At 37.6% G+C, this 19,919-nt stretch overlaps 1 pseudogene; it reads left to right on the forward strand.

Annotated features, from left to right (window-relative positions):
• The first annotated feature begins 12,055 nt into the window (after positions 1-12,055).
• Positions 12,056-12,963, forward strand: LOC127697089 (olfactory receptor 10X1-like; annotated as a pseudogene).
• Positions 12,964-19,919: the final 6,956 nt, after the last annotated feature.

Genomic DNA, 19,919 nt, shown 5'->3' on the forward strand with positions numbered 1-19,919 from the left:
TGTCTGTCTGTCTGTCTCTCTCTCTGTGTGTGTGTGTGTGTGTGTGTGTGTGTGTGTGTGTGTGTGTGTGTTTATGCCATGGGTTTGTGGCTAGCCCAAAGGAATACAGAAGGCCTCAGATCCCCTGGAGCTCTAGTTATAAGCATTTGCAAACTGTGTGACATGAATGATAGGAACAGGATGGCAATGATGGAAGAGCTGCAAATGCTCATAAACACTGAGCAATATCTCATGCCATGGTTTTAAAAAAATGGTAGGATTTTACACTGTAGTGCTTTCTATTTGTTTGTTTGTTTGTTTGTTTGTCTTAAACTCCAGATTATATTCCCCTCCCTGTCCACCCTCTGACTGTCCCATGTCCCATAACTCCTCCCTGCCTCGTCTCCACGAGGATGTTCCCACCCTCCACTCCCACCCCACCAGACCTCTAAACTCCCTGGGGACTCCTGTCTCTTGAGGAATAGCTGCATCTTCTCTGACTAAACCCAGACCCAGCAGTCCTCTGCTATATATGTGTTGGGGACTTATATCAGCTGGTGTATGCTGCCTGGTTGGTGTTTCAGTATCTGAGAGATCTCAGGGGACCAGGTTGAGACTGCTGGTCCCCCTACTGTAGTGTTTTTTATACCTGCCCTATCCTGTTCAGTTTAGGCTGCCTGTGAACTCACACAATCCTCCTGCATCACTTTCCTGAGGGCTGACTACAGACACATACATATTATCATGCCTGTGTTTTCTTCTAAAAATACTTCCAAAATAAGGATGGCCTTACAAACTACACTCACCTCCTGATTGTGTTATAGGATAAAGTTATACATGTTGAATGAAATCTAACATTTATTTACATATAGTATATTATTGAAAAATCACAGGTTTTTTTCTAAAGACACAGAAACTAAACCAGCTTCTTGTTTTGTAAATGGTTTCTATTATATCATTGATACAATATTTTAAACTTTTTGATTTAGAATACCTAAAATTGAATTTATTGTAGTGAAAGTATAAGCGCTTTGGTATATAAGATAGATGGAATAAATTTGTAGGAAATGGTCCATCTACTAATGGAAGAAGTATGTTTCTGTGTCTTATGGAAAATGGAAGAGCCCTAGTGGGACTTACTTTTCCTTGGGAGAGTGGGATGAAAGCCTTGAATACAACAGAAATCTAATCAGGGAGTAAATGGAACAATTGCTTAAAAACACATTTTGAAATCTGGAAAAATGACAGCGAATTCAATATTAAGACGACTTAAAAATAAATAACTCATGAAGAAGGCCCTGGTTTTCTAAAAAAGCAATCTCAGTATCATAGCCTTAGTCAAACAGAGAAATGTGCATTTACATAATATAAGATAATGAGACAAGGGCACTAAAGGAAAGTGGAAAGACAAAGCAAGGAAAATGTCAGCATGCTGTCCATGGAAGCCAGGGAATGAGGAATGATCTAAGCAGGTGTAACAAGACCGAAGAATCAAAGAAACATTTAAGTGTTAGTATATGAGGACAATAGAGAAAGAAAACAGTAAGGTGGAGTCCACAGGACTGCACATTCTCTCTGGAACTGTTTATATGTTTACAGTGTGTTTCTATGCCTCATCTGAAAATTGCAAGACAGATTCTTCAATAGAAGCTTAATGTAGCCTGAGCTAAATCTAAGCACTATGGAAATTCTGTTATTCTACATGTTCAAACTTAAAGTAGTGAAAAAGTAAAACAGAGACTATTTCAGGATTAGTCAGTTACTGATCCTTAACTTATCTGTGCAACACTTATTGAGAATTCTTGTCTTCTTTTTTGTTGTTTTTTATATTATTGTTGTTTGCTGTTAATTTATTTATTCAGCTTATGTTCCAGTATAAGTTCCCTTCTGAGTCCCCCTCATATCTTCCTCCCACATTTCTACATCCCCTTATTCTCAGAGAAGGGTTAGACCCCTTAGGTCTCATCCTAACCTGGCATTTCAAGTCACTGCAGGACTAAGTGTATCTTCTCCCTCTGAAGCCAGACAAATTGACCTAGATAGGGGAGCAGGATCTGCAAACAGGCACACTCAGGCAATAGAGTCATGGACAGACTATGCTCCAATAGCCAGGGGACTCAATGAAAACCAAGCTGCACATTTGCTATAAATTTGGGGGTTGCTATAAATTTGGGGGTTGGGGTGACTAGCTCCAGCTCAGGCTTCCTCTTTGGTTGGCAGTTCAGTCTTTAGAAGCCTCCAGGGGTCCAAGTTAGTTGACTCTGTTAGTCTTACTGTGAAGTCTCTCTCCTCTTTGGGTCCCTCAATCTTTTCATCCATTCTTGAACATAGCTTTGAGCATCGTTTAATGATGCTCCAACATCTCACAAGGACACTTGTTCAACTACAATTTTTTTTTTTTTGGCTTCTTACTGTGTAACCTTGAAAGTCATCTCAAGGAGTCGAGACATAATGATCATGGTCACATTCTTGAAGGAGAAAACAATGGGGAATAAAAAGAATGGTGAGAAAACAGTGTGGTTCCAGTTATAAATATGCCCCTTCCTAGATATAATTATTTCCAAAGCCAGTTAATCTCAGCTGTCCTATGTGGATCACAGCTGTCTTATGCTCCTCATATTTATGCAGTGAAGTAAAAAATGGATAAACATTTGAAACAATTTGGAAATATACACTCCATAAATGCTAGTTATCAAATATGTTGACATGTGAGACAGGAAAAATAGCTCTGCCTAATAGGAAGCTGAATATATTAATTATATAGACAAGCATCATGTTGTGGAAGTTTGGGAAATGAGATTAAATAGATGAAGAATTACTGAAGAATTCACATGGAAACTTCACAACATTTGTCACTGAGTGATGAGCTTGCCATTTAACAATAGACATGATATCAGTTGCCTCCTGTTTTAATCTTACATACAGAATCTTTCTCTACTAGTCTTGAACCTATTGCTAACTCCTGTGAATCCTAAGAATCCAAAGAGGTGTGTGTGTGTGTGTGTGTGTGTGTGTGTGTGTGTTTCTTTAAATGTTTTAGGACAAACTAGAAATGATTAGGAATGATGATTTCAGGTGTCTCCAACAATTTTAAGTGATTATTCAAGCCTAGTCCTATAAAACATCCTTCTAGAAAGTCAAGTTACAGTCTTTACTTAACAGACTTAACACTATACAAGATGTAGGTATGGTTATGTTAGATTACATTACCTACATGTATCTGGGAAGAGAGATTCTTGACTGAGAAAAATGCTTAAGAGTGTCCTGTAGACAAATCTGTTAGGCATTTTATTTGTTTAATTAGTTAATTAATTAACATACCCAAATTCTATTTCTCCCCTAATCCCCTCTCACAGAGTCCCCTATTCTCCATCCCCTATTCCTTAGAGAGGGTATCTCCCTTTCATCTAACTATTCCACTACTCAGGCACATCATGTCTCTGCCACATCCTCTACTACTGAGGCCAAACAAGGCAGCTATGGAGACTGAGCATGTCTGCTACATATGTGGAAGGAGCCTCTTCCAACCTGTGTATGTTCTTTGATTGATGGTTCAGTTTCTGAGAGTTCTCGGGGGTTCAGATTAGTTCACTCTCTTGTCTTCTTGTCAAGTTCCTATCTCAGGGCCTTCAATCCTTCCCCTAACTAATTATGTGTCCTTGACCTATGTTCAATTAGGGCTGTGGGTATCTACATCGTTTCAGTAATCTGTTTGGTAGAGGCTCTCAGAGGACACTTATGCTAGGTACTTGTCTACAAGCATAACAGAGTTTTGTTAATAATGTCAGGGATTGGTGACATGACTTACACGTGGGATGTGTTTCAAGTTGGACTGGTTATTGGTTGGTCATTTCTTCAGGCTCTGCTCAATCTTTGTTTCTGCATTTCTATTAGATAAAACATGGGGGTTGAAAGTTTAGCGGGTGATTTGGTTGTCATCAACCTCCACTGAGAGTCTTGCCAAGCTACAGGAGGTAGCCATTTCAGGTGCTATGTCACCAACCTTGGTCATCTTGGCTCAGCTCACCAGCATTGATTTGGTTTTTTTAATAATAAATATGTTAAAATATGGGTGTATTTTATTTTTTCTAGTTATAGTCAGTAGTTAACTTTAAAGCATGCATTTATATTCATTATCCCGAGACAATTTTATGAATTGATTCACATAGAGTGTAATCTTTTGAGATTGGATTTCTCTATTAGCCAACATGTTCTGAGGCCTATGTGAAGACTTGCAGCAATGGGAACACAGGCAGGGGTGCGGTATGTCCGCAGCAATGGTGAATGGGATGGGATAGGTTCAATAATGAAAGTACAAGATCAAATATGGCTGCTTTCAAACATGGCTGCTTCCTTCTACAAATAAACCTTACCTTCATTGTTAGGGATTAAAGGTGTGTATTTAAAAAAGCCAGGTCAGAGTGATTCCCTGCCGCCATCACCGCTGCCTGATGGAGCAAAAAGGAAGTACCAGGTACTGAGATATCCCGAGTTTAAGATCTCTGGGGGTGCAAAGCGCCAGGGATTTGCCTGCACCCAGGACTTGGGCAGATAGGCGGTTCCTCTGTGTGCCAGCATGTTGTGGGGCCTGTGCCCTATGTGGGGATCAGTACAGGGAGTGACGACCCACTGCCTTCCTCACTGCCAGACAGAGCAGAAAGTCAGCACAAGGTACTGAGATATCCCAAATTTAAGATCTCTAGGAGCGCAAACCACCAGGGCTCTGCCTGTGCTCAGGACCTGGGCAGATAGGCAGTTCATCTGTGTGCCAACTGGTCATGGTTCCTGTGCTGTAGGTGGTGATCAGCATTCAGAGTGACTCCCCACCGCCATCTTCGCTCCATGACAGAGCAGATGGGGAGCACCAGGTTCATTGAGACAACCCAAGTATAACATGGCTTGGGGCAAGACACAACAGGGCTCCAACAGCACACAAGAGAAGAGCAGCACATCATCAATCTGTGCCAGGGAAAACACAGTCATCCAGTGTTGTGGAAAAAGCCTTACAGGCTCAAGGAGGTTGAAACATCAGCCAGTGACAACAAGACCAACTAACACCAGTGAGAACTAGATGGAAAAAGGCAAACATAGGAACATTACTAACAGAAATCAAGGCAATATGGCAGCATCTGAACCCAATTCTCCAACAACAGCAACTCCTGGATACCCCAGCACATACACACACACACAAAAAAACAAGATTTGGATTTAAAATCAGTGGTCAAGATGCTGTTAGAAGAACACATGAAGGACATAAATAAATCTCTTAAAGAAATTCAGGAGAAAACAGATCAAAACTTAGAAGCCATTACAAGGAAAACACAAAAAATCATTTAAAGAAATTCAGGAAAATGTAGATCAAAAGATAAAAGCCAATAAGGAAGAAATGCAAAAATCACTTAAAGAAATACAGGAGAACTTTGGTCAACAGGCAGAGGTCATGAAATAGGAAACACAAAAATCTCTTAAAGAATTACAGGAAAACACAAACAAGCAAGTGAAAGAAGCTGAGCAAAACCATCCAGGATCTAAAAACAGAAATAAAAACAACTAAGAAATCACAAAGGGAGAAAATTTTGGAGATAGAAAACCTTGGGAAGAAATCAGGGGACATAGATGCAAATATCAACAACAGAATACAAGAGATAGAAAGAAGAATCTCAGATGCTGAAGATACCATAGGAACCATGGACTCAGTCACAGAAAATGCAAAATGCAAAAAGCTTGTAAACCAAAACATCCAGGAAATCCAAGACACAATGAGAAGACCAAACCTAAGGATTATAGGCATAGATGAGAGTGAAGATTTACAACTTAAAGGGCCAGCAAATATCTTCAACAAAATTATGCAAGAAAACTTCCCTAACCTAAAGAGAGAGTTGCCCATGAATATACAAGAAGCCTACAGAACTCCAAACAGACTGGACCAAAACAGAAATACCTCCCATCACATAATAATCAAAACCTCAAATGTACTAAACAAAGAAAGAATATTAAAGGCAATAAGAGAAAAAGGCCAAGTAACATAAAAAGGAAGACCTATCAGAATCACAGCAGACTTCTCACCACAGACCATGAAAGCTAGAAGATCCTGGGAAAATCTCATGCAGACTCCAAGAGAACACAAATGCCAGCCAAAACTACCATACCCAGCAAAACTCTCAATCACCATACATGGAGAAACCAAGATATTCCATGACAAAACCAAGTTTACCCACTATCTATCCACAAACCCAGCCCTACAAAGGATAATAGGAGGAAAACAACAATACAAGGAGGGAAACTTCCCCCTGGAAAAAGCAAGATAGTAACCTTCTTTCATCAAACCCAAAAGAAGATAACCACTTAAATATAAAAAAAAAAAAACATCAAAAAAGACAGGAAGTAATAATCACTATTCCTTAATATCTCTTAATATCAATGGACTAAATTCCCCCAATAAAAAGACATAGACTAACAGACTGGATATGTAAACAGGACCCTACATTTTGCTGCATACAGGAAACACACCTCAGTGCCAAAGACAAACACTACCTTAGAATAAAAGGAGATAAGACAATTTTACAAGCAAATGGTCTCAGGAAACAAGCCGGATTAGCCATTCTAATATCAGATAAAATTGACTTTCAACCTAAAGTCATCAAAAGAGACACTGAGGGACACTTCTTGCTGCTCAAAGGAAAATTACACCAAGAAGAACTCTCAATTCTGGACTTCTATACTCCAAATGCAAGGGCACCCTTATTCATAAAAGAAACTTTACTAAAGCTCAAAGCACACATTGACCTAACACAATAATTGTGGGTGACTTCAGCACCCCACTCTCTTCAATGAACCGATCAGGAAAACAGAAACTGAATAGGGACACAGTGAAACTAATTGAAGCTTTAGACCAATTGGATTTAACAGATGTATATGTATATGTATATGTATATGTATATGTATATGTATATGTATATGTATATGTATATGTATATGTATATATAACATTTCATCCTCAAGCAAAAGAATATACCTTTTTCTCAGTACTTCATGGTACCTTCTCCAAAATCGACCATATAATTCTTCACAAGACAGACCTCAACAAATATAAGACTGAAATATTCCCATGCCTCCTATCAGAGCACTATGCAGTAAGAGTGCTCTTCAATAGCAACAAAAACAACAGAAAGCCCACATACACTTGGAAACTGAACAGTACTCTACTCAATGATACCTTGGTCAAGGAAGAAATAAAGAAAGAAATCAAAGACTTTTTAGAATTTAATGAAAATGAAGGCGCAGCATACCCAAAATCTATGGGACACAATGAAAGCAGTGCTAAGAGGAAAACTCAGCGCTGAGTGCCTCCAAAAAGAAATTGGAGAGAGCATACACTAGAAGATTAAGGGCACATCTGAAAGCCCTGAAACAAAAAGAAACTAATTCATCCAGGAGGAGAAGACAGGAAATCATCAAACTCAGGGCTGAAATCAATCAAGTAGAAACAAAGAGAATCATACAAAGAATCAACAAAACCAGGAGCTGGTTCTTTGAGAAAATCAACAAGATATATAAACCCTTAGCCAGACTAACCAAAGGGCAAAGAGACAGTATCTGCCCAGAAGCTCTGAATACCCAAGGCACAATTAGCATAGCAAATGACTCCCTTGAAGAAGTAAGGAGAGTGTCCTGTTCCTTGAAAGGCTTGATCTAGTATTGTAGGGGAGTACCAGGACAGAGAAAAAGGAGGGAGGTGATTGGAGAATGGTTGGAGAGAAGAAGGCTTATGGGACATATGGGGAGGAGGGAAGTGGGAAAGAGAAATCATTTGGGATGTAAACAAAGAATATAGAAAATAAAAATAAATAAATAAAAAATAAAAAATAACAAAGATGAAAAAACAAAAACAAACAAACAAACAAAAAAGTACAAGACCTCTTTGACATAATCAGGAGCCCTCTTTACTTCACTGTGGTATTTCAATTTTTTTATTATTATTTTTATTTTCTATATTCTTTGTTTACATTCCAAATGATTTTCCCTTTCCTGGTTCTGCCGTCCCCCTAAGTCCCATAAGTCCTCTTCCCTCTGCCAGTTCCCCAATCAACCCACTCCCACTCCTCTGTCCTGGCAATCCCCTACAATGCTGCATCAAGCCTTTCCAGGACCCGGGCCCTCTCTTCCTTCTTGGTAATCATTTGATATGTGTGTTGTGTATTGGGTATTCTGAGCTTCTGGGCTAATATCCACTTATCAGTGATTGCATTCCATGTGTGTTCTTTTGTGCATGAGTTACCTCACTTAGTATATTTTCCAGTTCCAACCATTTGCCTATGAATTTCATGAATTCATTGTTTTTAATTGCTGAGTAGTATTCCATTGTGTAAATATACCACATTTTCTGTATCCATTGCTCCATTGAGGGACATCTGGGTTCTTTCCAGCTTCTGGCTATTATAAATAAGGCTGCTATGAACATAGTGGAGCTTGTGTCCTTATTGCATACTGGGGAATCCTCTGGATATATGCCCAGGAGTGGTATAGCAAGGTCCTCTGGAAGTGTCATGCCCAGTTTTCTGAGGAACAGCCAGACTGATTTCTGGAGTGGTTGTACCAGCAGCAGTGGAGGAGTGTTCCTCTTTCTCCACATCCTTGCTAACATCTGCTGTCTCCTGAGTATTTAATCTTAGCCATTCTGACTGGTGTGAGGTGGAATAGGATTGAAGACGCAGAAATAAACCCACACACCTATGGTCGCTTGATCTTCAACATCTGAGCTGAAAACATCCAGTGGAAAAAAGATAGCCTTTTCAACAAATGGTTCTGGTTCAATTGGAGGTCAGCATGCAGAAGAATGCGAATTGATCCATTCTCATCTCCTTTTAGTAAGCACTGTGGTATTTCAATGAATCTAGACATATGACAAATGGCATAAAAATAGGAACTTGAGTTTGATATCATAGTAATAAAACCATAGAAAATGTAATTATTGGAGCAAATTGGGTACAGTGTTCACATATATTCAAGATCTCTCAGCATTGTATTTCAAATGTACTGTGTAGTTCTAAAATCATTTTTAAATATTTTTAAGACAATTAACATTTTCAATTTGCTAGTATATAATACTGTGGGTTAAATTATGTGCTCTTTCCAAAATTTGTATATTGAGTTTCAACTCAGCTACATGTCTGATTGTAACCTTCTTTACAGGTTAGGCTGTTAAAGATGTAATTAATGCTACATGAGATCATTGGGATGGTTTCTAATGCAGTGTGACTGGTGTTTTGTAAGGAAATCCATTAGAAAAGAAACACATGTACAATCAGAAGGCAACTGCCAACAATAAGCCAACAAAAGATGTCTCAGATGGAACTAGGTCTTGGACATCAAGACTGAATTGTAAGAAAATAGATCTCGTTGTTTAAGACATGTATCAACTCTCTTGCAGTGCTCACAAGGTAATGGAAGTGACTAATTGTGAACATGTATATTTGCAACCTTAAAGTTCCTACAGCTGAGGAGGTGCTTTCTGATTCCCTTCTAGAGGAAACAAAATCTTAGTGACTTTACAAAGTTTCTTCAAGTTTACAAAGCAGCAGGATTTAGAAGTCCGTCTCTGCTCTGCTCAATGTAATTTTTCTGCTTGATGTTCATAACACAGTCTTACAGTCAGAATTGATTTTAAGGCATTGAGAGAAAACAGAAAATCACCAAGTAATTCTGATCACTAAAATTTCAAAGCAAATACCTTTTAAAAGTTAAATACTTTGGAGAAGAACCATGTTGCCTCACTGCAGGGACATTTAGTAGATTCAGCATGTTTTATAATAGCCAATTACAGGTTCCATGAAACAGCAGCTAAGGTTTTTCTATTTAGATTCTAGGAAGAGGAATGCCATCTTATTTTCTTTTTAAATTAAATTAGATCAAAGTTGGAGTGTCACAAAATACTCATTAAATGACTATACAATAAGTAAGAGGAAGGAAGGAGAGTATTTTTCCCATTTGTGAACAGAAATAAAGTCATCCCATAGAAGAGTTTAATTATTGCACAACATTAGACTTCGTTATAACAAAGTTACAATAGTAGCCAGCAAGTTGTGTTATTGGTTGTCTTATAACTGTTTAATATACTTTATCAATGAAACCCTTGAAATGTCAAAGATATCCACTTCACTACAAGTAATGTATTTTATGATATAAAATTGCTAATATATTAAATTGTAGTTCATTAACATTCAGGAAAAACAAAGAAATATAAAAAGATAAATATCATCTCTGTCTTAGTTTGGATTACAATCACTATGATTAAAGGCCATTATCAAAAGCAAGTAGGGAATAAATGGGTTTATTTGGCTTATTCTCCTCATGCAGACTCTACCACTGAAGGAAATCACAACAAGAACTCAAATAGGAAGAGAACTTGGAGACAGGAGCTGATGCAGGCCCAGAGAGGTATACTGCTTATTGGCTTCCTCCCCATAGCTCAGCCTGCTTTTTTATGGATCTCGGAACCACTTCTCCAGGGATGGCAAGACCCCCAGTATGCTGGGTCTTTCTCCAGTACATTAATTAAGATCATGCCCAAAGGCTTGCTATAGTCCAATCTTATGGAGACATTTCTTATTTGGAGTTGCTCCTCTAGATAATCCCAGTTCATGTCAAGTTGACATAAAATTTGTCAGTACAATATCTATACAGAAAGGGAACTCTCATCTTCACAATAATACCAAAAGTACAAAAATAATGGAGTATATTTCAATACTAACCCAACCTTTTAGAAAAGTAAAGGCAATAAACTATGCTGTATTTCTTTTTTTTCCTTTTTTTTTTATTAGATGTATTCTTTATTTAAATTTCAAATTATTTCCCCATTCCTGGTTCCCCACTCCCCGAAAGTCCTCTACCCCTGTTCCCCAATCAATCCCCTCCTGCTTCCCTGTCCTGTTATTCCTCTACACTGCTGTATCAAGCCTTTCCAGGACCAGATCCCTCTCCTTCCTGTTTCTTGGGCATCATTTGATATGTGAATTGTGTCTTGAGTATTCCGAGATTCTGGGCTAATATCCACTTATCAGTGAGTGCATACCATGTGTGTTCTTTTGTGATTGGGTTGCCTCACTCAGGATATTTTCCATTTCCACCCACTTACCTAAGAATTTCATGAATTCATTGTTTTTAATAGCTGAGTAGTATTCCATTGTGTAAATATATCACATTTTCTGTATCCATTCCTCCGTTGAGGGACATCTGGGTTCTTTCCAGCTTCTGGCTATTATAAATAGGGCTGCTATGAACATAGTGGAGCATGTGTCCTTATTACATGACCAGTATTGATTCTTGAAAGCCTCCCCCATTCCAGGTCTCTAGGATTTCCCAGATATCCACCCCCTCTGAACCTCACACCCCAACAGCTCCAGATGTTCATTTATTCTCCTGGCCCTCTGGGCCTGTCTTATGTCTCTGACCACACGTGATCCTGCAGACCCCTTCACCTCCCTTTCCCTACTCCCAAGAATAAAACTAACAGATGTTATCAACAAAATGGATGTATCAGTTATCTACAGAATCTTTTACTCAAAAACAAAAGTTTTATTGTTTCTCTTTTTAGTTTCTGTTTCAATGATCTGTGAGTTGGTGACAGTGAGGAATTTAAGTCCCATACTAGGATTGTGTGGTGTCCAATGTGTTATTAGAACTTTAGTAAAGTTTGACAAATTTAGGTACCTTTGCATTTGAGGCATAGATGCTTAGGATTGAGATAACATTATGGTGTACCAATAACTCAACAGAGGTCACCCATAAATAGCATTAAGGTTTTTAATTGAGAGTCAACATTTATAAGACTAGAATAAATCAACTTTCCAGTGACATAATAGGTTACAATTAAGAAACTGTTGAATAGATTAATGCATAACTAGGAAATTACATCTTCCACATACATAGCTGAGTTTTGCCAAACTGAAGGGAAATTTGATTGCGTGTTATAAACTTGTGATCTGTTGTGCTCACATCATGTATTTAATTTGAATATATGAAATATTAAGAAAGATTGAAGGTTTATTTGTCCTTTCACATTTCAGGCAACCAAACAATGATGATCAACCAAACAGTCTTAAAGGAATTCATTCTCATAGGCTTCTCTGTTTACCCACATATACAGACCTGTCTCTTTGTTGTCTTCCTTTAACTGTATATAGTCACTCTTGCAGGCAACCTGGCCATCATGGGTTTGATTAGTGTAAACAGATCTCTCCAGACACCTATGTACTTCTGCCTCAGTGTACTAGCCTTTTTTGAGACTGCTATAACCTGACTATCATCCCCAAGATGCTGGTGGATATGTTAGACAAAGAAAAGCACATTTCAATCATAGGCTGTGGCTTGCAGATGTGTTTTTTCCTGGGCCTTGGTAGAACACATTGTATCCTTCTCATGGTGATGGGGTATGACCAATTCTTGGATAGCTGCAATCCCCTCAGAAATCCCTTTCTAAGAACCAATGTTGCATGTGGACAACTTGTGGCCTCTGCTTGGATTGGAGGCTTCTTTATTTCTATCATTGAGACAACACTGATATCTCACAACTTCTGCCATATGAAGGCAGTTCTGAGGCTGTCCTGCACAGACAGCAACTTCACAGAATTCATTGTAACACTGATGTCAGTGTCAGGGTTGCTGGGTACATTCCTGCTCATCCTCCTCACTTACGTGTTCATCCTTTCTTCTGTCCTCAAGATCCCTTCAGCAGAGGGTAAACAGAAGGCATTTTCCACCTGTGCCTCACACCTCACTGTGGTCATCATCCACTTTGGTTTTGCATCTGTTGTTTATATGAAGCCAGAAAACTCTGGGGGAGATGACACGCTCATAGCAGTTCCGTATACCATCATTACTCCTTTCCTCAGTCCCATCATATTCATACTCAGGAATAAGGATATGAAAAATGCTTTTAGAAAGATCATGAGAAAGACAAAAATAATCTTATATTATTATTGTTAATATTTTATCACTTCATTAGTCCTTGGAGCCTTTGCTATGTCACCTCTATAGACATTCAATAGAACGGCTTGGATATAGGAACATGTAACTGTGGTTTCACCTGAGCTTTCCCAGGCATTTTGTAAACTTGTTAAGGAGAGTTATACAAATTTTTTATTATCCTTTGTTCTGCAATATGGGGATTCTGCTGATCAATTTCTGGGTCTCCTGCATCATTCACAAGTGAGAAATGAAATAAAGCAACATGATAAGCTTAGCACTTAACACCCTGTGATCAGTAGTCTTCATTATCCATTAGTTGAAATATTAAAGTTTTCTGGCATAGATTGCAATGCCTTTGATTAGACTTTCAAACAGAAAAACTATTTCTGGCATGAGATTTATGTTGTAAAGCCTAATGACCAGCTATTTGTACATAGATATGTATAGTATACACACACATACATAATCATACAGACCCACTTGTTAAGTATTCAGGGCACACTGATGACTGGTTAATAAATATTTTGATAGTACCTTATACCGAATCTTGGTAACACTTGACTTCTAAATGCTAACTTCTAAGTATAGGAGAATTCTTTAAGGCATTCTAGTGAATAAACAAGATAACAATACCTACATGATCTGTGATTTATGGAATGTTTGATATTAGAAATATACTTCTTTATTCTCTGTAACAAAGATATTCAAATACTATTGTTGTCATATTGAGATATTTGACCACCAAATAGCATTTTCATAACTTAAGCGAGGTAAAACATATATACAGCATTTAATCCCAGGTAAAGCTAGTGTACACTGTCATGAACAAAAAAAAGAAACACTGAAAAAATTTTGCAACAAGAGAGATCTTACAATCTGGACATAAAAAGTTAGAAATTTCCTTGAAAGCATTTTTTTCATTATTTTTCAGTTAACTAACTATGAACGCTATAAAAGGTATGAATTCTGTATGAAGACATTGTATACATGAGAGGTTTTGAAAAAGACAATTGAAATAATGATGAAAATAGTCACACATGTCCTGGCAAAGCAGTGAGAAGAACAGGTGAGTGTGTCCCTGCCAACTAAACTGTCCCACACCCTGGGCTTGGTTTCCCAACACAAATTCTACTGCCCTCCTTCTTCCAACTTACTGCCAGTCCATGACCAGGATGCTGTCCCAATTCCCACATTTTTCATTTGCTCAAGTTCAGGCTATTACAGTCGGAAACAAAGAAAACATCCCCCTTGTACTCCATGTCCCCACTGTACCAAAGACCAAGCAAGATGCCAAAAGTTAAGCTCCTAATATAGTTAGACACTCTATAGTGGTTCAGAAGTAAAACAGGCCACCAGAAATTCAGACCACAAAGTCCAGAAGACCAAAGTGAGAACAGAAACAAAAGAACAAAGCACCCATCCAACAAAGCTAAAGTAATAAAACAGCACCTAGACCTATAATCATCCCAACCTCGTGTATTCAAATGCCAGTGTAATAAGACAAGCAATAGCTAGGGCAATATGAAGCCTTCAGAGCCCTGCTATATTATAATAGGAAGACCAGATTAGTCCAATGTAGTTGAAGCACAAGGAAACAACCTTAAAAACCAACTTTATGAAGTTGATACAGGTCGTTAGATACAAATTTAGAACTCCTTTAAAGAAATTGAAAAACACACCAACAATAAATCAGAGAAAATCAATAAATCTCTTAAAGAATACCAAGAAAACCTAGGAGATGAGAAAAACAGGTAAAGAAAACAGTTTAAGACATGAAAATTAACATAGAGGCAAATAACAAAAGCTTACAATACTCTGAATAGATTGGAACAGAAAAGAAAGTTCTTCTGCCACATAATGACCAAATCACAGAATAAAGTGCCAGGAAAATAGGCCAAGTTCCTTATAAAAGCAGACCTATTAAAATTACACCTGACTTTTCAACAGAGACAGAAGGGCCTGGACAGAGGTCTTACAGAGTCTAAGAAACCACAGGTTTCAGTCCAGTCTACTATTTTCAGCAAAATTTTCAATCACCATAGATGGAATAATCAAGAAATTCCATGAAAAGAAAAACAAATTAAAACAATACCTATCCACAAACCCAGTTCTACAGAAGATACTAGAAGGAAAACTCAAACCTAAACTTTGAAAGTTAACTACACTGAAGGCAACTACAACAAAGAAAACATAGAAATTGATGATTCCACATCAGTAAAATCAAAGGAAGGGAAGCAAATACACAGATAGACAGACACAGAGACACACAGATGCATATACCACCACCACCAACAACAACAACAAGAACAACAACATTAAAATAAAAGGAATTAATAAATAATCACTGATCATTAATATCTCTCAAGATCAATGAATTCAATTCCCCTGAGAAAAAGACACAGACTAACAGAATGGTATAAAAACAGGATTACCACTCTGCTTCATATAAGGAACATACTTCAACATCAAAGATAGATGTAAAGAGCCATAAGAGCAAAGGGCCATAAAAACATTTTCCAAGCAAACAGACATTACATGAAATTTATAGTGACCATTCTGATATCTACTAAAATAGACTTCTAACCAAAATTAGTCAAAAGAGATGGGGATGGACATTTCATACTCATCAAGAGAAAATACCACCAAGATGATGTCTCAGCTCAGAAAGTCTATGTGCCCACATTTGTTCAAGAAATATTACTAAAGCTTAAATCACATATCAAAACATACACATTAATAGGCTTCATCACCCCACTCTCACTAGTGATCATGTCATCCAGACAGAAACTAAACAGATAAATAATGGTACTAACAGACATGATGAACTGAAGAAAGAACTTAAAGAAATTTTCACACAAACACAAAAGAATATACCTTCTTCTCAGAACCTCATGGAACCTTCTCTATAATTCACATACTCACATACTCAATCACAACACAGTGTCAACAGATACAAGAAAAATTTTTTTTAAAAAAGCATGAATTAGACTACCATAGATTCAAGCTGAACTTCAACAATTATAGAAGCAACGGAAAGGCTACAAATTCATGGAAAATGAACAATTCTCTACTGAAAAACCACTGGGTCAAGGAGGAAATAAAGTAACAAATTAAAGATTTCCTAGAATTCAGTGAAAATGAAGGTACAACATACTGAAACATAGGGGACGCAATAGATACAATGCTAAGAAGACAGGTCATATCACTAAGTGACTTCATAAAGAAAGTAAGGAGATACCATACTAGCATCCTAATGCCACATGTGAAGGATCTAAACTAAAAAGAACACACCCAATAGAAAGAGACAGCAGGAAATAATCAAACTCAGGGCTACAGTCAGTAAGCTGAAACAAAGAGAAGTTGATTTTCTAAGAAGATCAACAAAATTAACAAACCCTTACTGAAACTAACTAAAAGGCAGAAAGAATATCAACAAAATCAGAAATGAAAGGGGGACATAACAGACACAGGAAATTCAAAGAATAGTTGGTGTTACATCAAAAACCCCACAAGATCGGAAAATCCATAATTTACTCAATAATTACCACTTAATGAAGGAAGTTAAATTAAGGTGAGATAAACAATTTAAATAGAAGTATACGCCCTAAGGAACTAGAAGTCATCATTTAAAGTCTCCCAACCAAATATGCCTAGAGCCAGATGGTTTTATAGCAGAATCCTACCCGATTCTGGTAGTGCTAGAGCTAACACCAGTACTCACCAAATTATTCCACAAAATAGAAACAGAAAGAACATTACCAAACTCATTCTCTGAGGAAGGCCACAGTCACCCTGATCTCTAAACCACCCCCAAGACTCTACAAGGAAAAAGAATTTCACAGTAATTTTCTCCATAAATATTGATGCAAAAATACTCAATAAAATACTCACAAATCAAATCCAGAAACACATCAAAGTGATCATCCACCATGATTAAGAAGGCTTCATCCATAGACTATATTTCAAGGATACAGAGGTGGTATAATATATGAAAATCCATCAAAGTAATCCACCATATAAACAAACTGAAAAAAACATATGACCATTTCATTAGAAGCTGAAAAGTCTTTGACAAAGCCCAGCAACCCTTCGTGTTAAAAGTCTTGGAGAGATCAGGGATACAAGGTGCATACCTAAATACAATAAAGGAAATGCAGCAAGCCAATTGGAACATCAATTTAAATGGAGAGAAACTTAAAGCAAGTCCACTAAAATCAATAACAAAACAAGGCTGTCTACTCTATCCCTGTATCTTCAATATAGTTCTTGAAGTTTTAGCTAGAAAAACTTGACAACTAAAGGAGATCAGTAGGTTACAACTGGAAAGGAAGAAGTCAAAGTATTGCTATTTGTAGATGATAGGATAGTATACATATCAATCACTCAAAATGCTAGAGAACTCATAGAGCTGATAAATAACTTCAGCAAAGTTGCTGGATACAAAAATAAATCAAAGAAATCATTAGCCCTCCTTTATACAAAAGTTAGACAGGCAGAGAAATAAGCTAGGAAGATAATACCCTTCACAAAAGCCAAAATAATATAAAGTATCTTGGTATAACACTAAATAAGCAAGTAAAAGACCTGTGTGACAAGAATTTCAAGTCTCTGAAGGAAGAAATTAAAGAAGATATCAGCAAATGAAAAGATCTTCCATGCTCATGGATTAACATACTGAAAATAGTAATTTTACCAAAAACCACCTACAGATTTAACACAATCCCCATCAAAATCCCAATTCAATTCTTAACAGATTTTGAAGGAATAATTCTCAACTTTGTATGAAAAAACAAAACAAAACAACAACAACAACAACAAACTCAGGATAGCTAAAACAATCCTGAACAATAAATGAACTTCTGGAGGCATCACTATTCTTTATGCTGTACTACAGAGCAGTAGGAATAAAACTGAGTGGTATTGGTACAGAAAAGGCAGGTGGGTCAATGGACTGAAGACCCAGAAATACCGCCCCCCCCCCAAAAAAAAAACACTCACAGGCACTTGATTTTTGACAAAGAAGCTAAAACCATGTAGTGGGGAAAAATAATGCATCTTCAATAAATGGTGCTGATCTAACTGGATTTCTGCATGTAGAAGAATGCTAATAGATCCATATTTATCACCCTGCACAAAACCCAAGTCCAAATGTTTCAAAGACCTCAACCCAAAACCACATACACTAAACCTGATAGAATAGAAAGTAGTGAATAATCTTGAACCCACTGGCACAGGAGTCTTCCTGAACAGTATGCCAATTGGGCAGGCACTAAACTCAACAACTAATAAGTGGAACCAATGAAATTTAAAAATCCTTCTGCAAGGCAAAGGATACCAAGAAAAGAAAAGAAATAATAGCCTACAGAATGGAGAAAGGAATATCTGACAAAAGAACGATATCCAAAATATATCAAGAACTCAAGAAACCAAATATTAACTAACCAAATAATCCAATTAAAAATGGGGTACAGACCTAAACGGAGAATTCTCAATAGAGGCATCTCTAATGACCAGGAAGCACTAAAAGAAATGTTTAACATCCTTAGCTATGAGAGTGTATCTTACACCTGTCAAAGTGACTGAGCTCAAAGACACAAATAACAATTTTTAAAGTTAATTATGGGGCCTTTTCCTTACCTTTTTTTCCTAAATAAAGGTAAGGCATTACTTTGCATGCCCTAGCCTAGTTTAGGTCCAAATAAATGACTCTGAGGAGAAATATATTTATTAACAAGCTGCAAACACTAAGCAGGGCAGGTTCTGAGCTAGTCTAACTTTACTAGTCTATTTCCCACCTATGTGTCTTTACCTACATTTGAGTCTTTCCCTGGCTCACACTACTCCATGTGTGTCCTCATGGTGACTCCTCTGATCATCTGGTCAGGGCAAAAACTCCTAGTCAGTCTCCAATCCTCTTTCTTCTCTCTTTTTGCTCGTAATCCTCTGACTGTGATGAGAAGTCCCATCCCATTCTTTTATGTCCAGCTATAGACTGAATTACCTTTTTATTAACTAATCGGGGGTGATGGAAATGAATTTTTACATATCATAGAGATAGGATATGCTCCAAATATCATGACAATGACAATGTCTAGACTTGAACCAGATCTCTGGTCACAGCAATTAGCATCTGAATTCTCAGTGAACAAAACATACTGGTGAGAATGTAGAGCAAGGCGTATACTCCTCCATTCCTGGTGGGAGTGCAAACTTATACAGCCAATTTGAAAATCAATATGGTAATTTCTCAGAAAACTGACACTCTACTTATCTCAAGACCCAAATATTCCACTCCTGAGCATATCCCAAAAAGATGTTCCATCCTACTACAAGGATACTTGCTCAACCTTGTTCATAGCAGCTTTACTCTTTTCTATTCGATATAATTTATTTACATATCAAATGATTTCCCCTTTTCTAGCCCCTCACTCCCCGAAAGTCCCATAAGCCCCCTTCTCTTCCCCTGTCCTCCCACCCACCCCTTCCCACTTCCCCGTTCTGGTTTTGCCTAATACTGCTTTACTGAGTCTTTCCAAAACCAGGGGCCACTCCTCCTTTCTTGTTGTACCTCATTTGATGTGTGGATTATGTTTTGGGTATTCCAGTTTTCTAGGTTAATATCCACTTATTAGTGAGTGCATACCATGATTCACCCTTTGAGTCTGGGGTACCTCACTTAGTATGATGTTCTCTAGCTCCATCCATTTGCCTAAGAATTTCATGAATTCATTGTTTCTAATGGCTGAATAGTACTCCATTGTGTAGATATACCACATTTTTTACATCCACTCTTCTGTTGAGGGATACCTGGGTTCTTTCCAGCATCTGGCAATTATAAATAGGGCTGCTATGAACATAGTAGAGCATGTATCCTTATTACATGGTGGGGAATCCTCTGGGTATATGCCCAGGAGTGGTTTAGCAGGATCTTCTGGAAGTGAGGTGCCCAGTTTTCGGAGGAACCGCCAGACTGA

This window comes from Apodemus sylvaticus, chromosome 12, assembly GCF_947179515.1.
Source record: "Apodemus sylvaticus chromosome 12, mApoSyl1.1, whole genome shotgun sequence".
Classification (NCBI taxonomy): Eukaryota; Metazoa; Chordata; class Mammalia; order Rodentia; family Muridae; genus Apodemus; species Apodemus sylvaticus.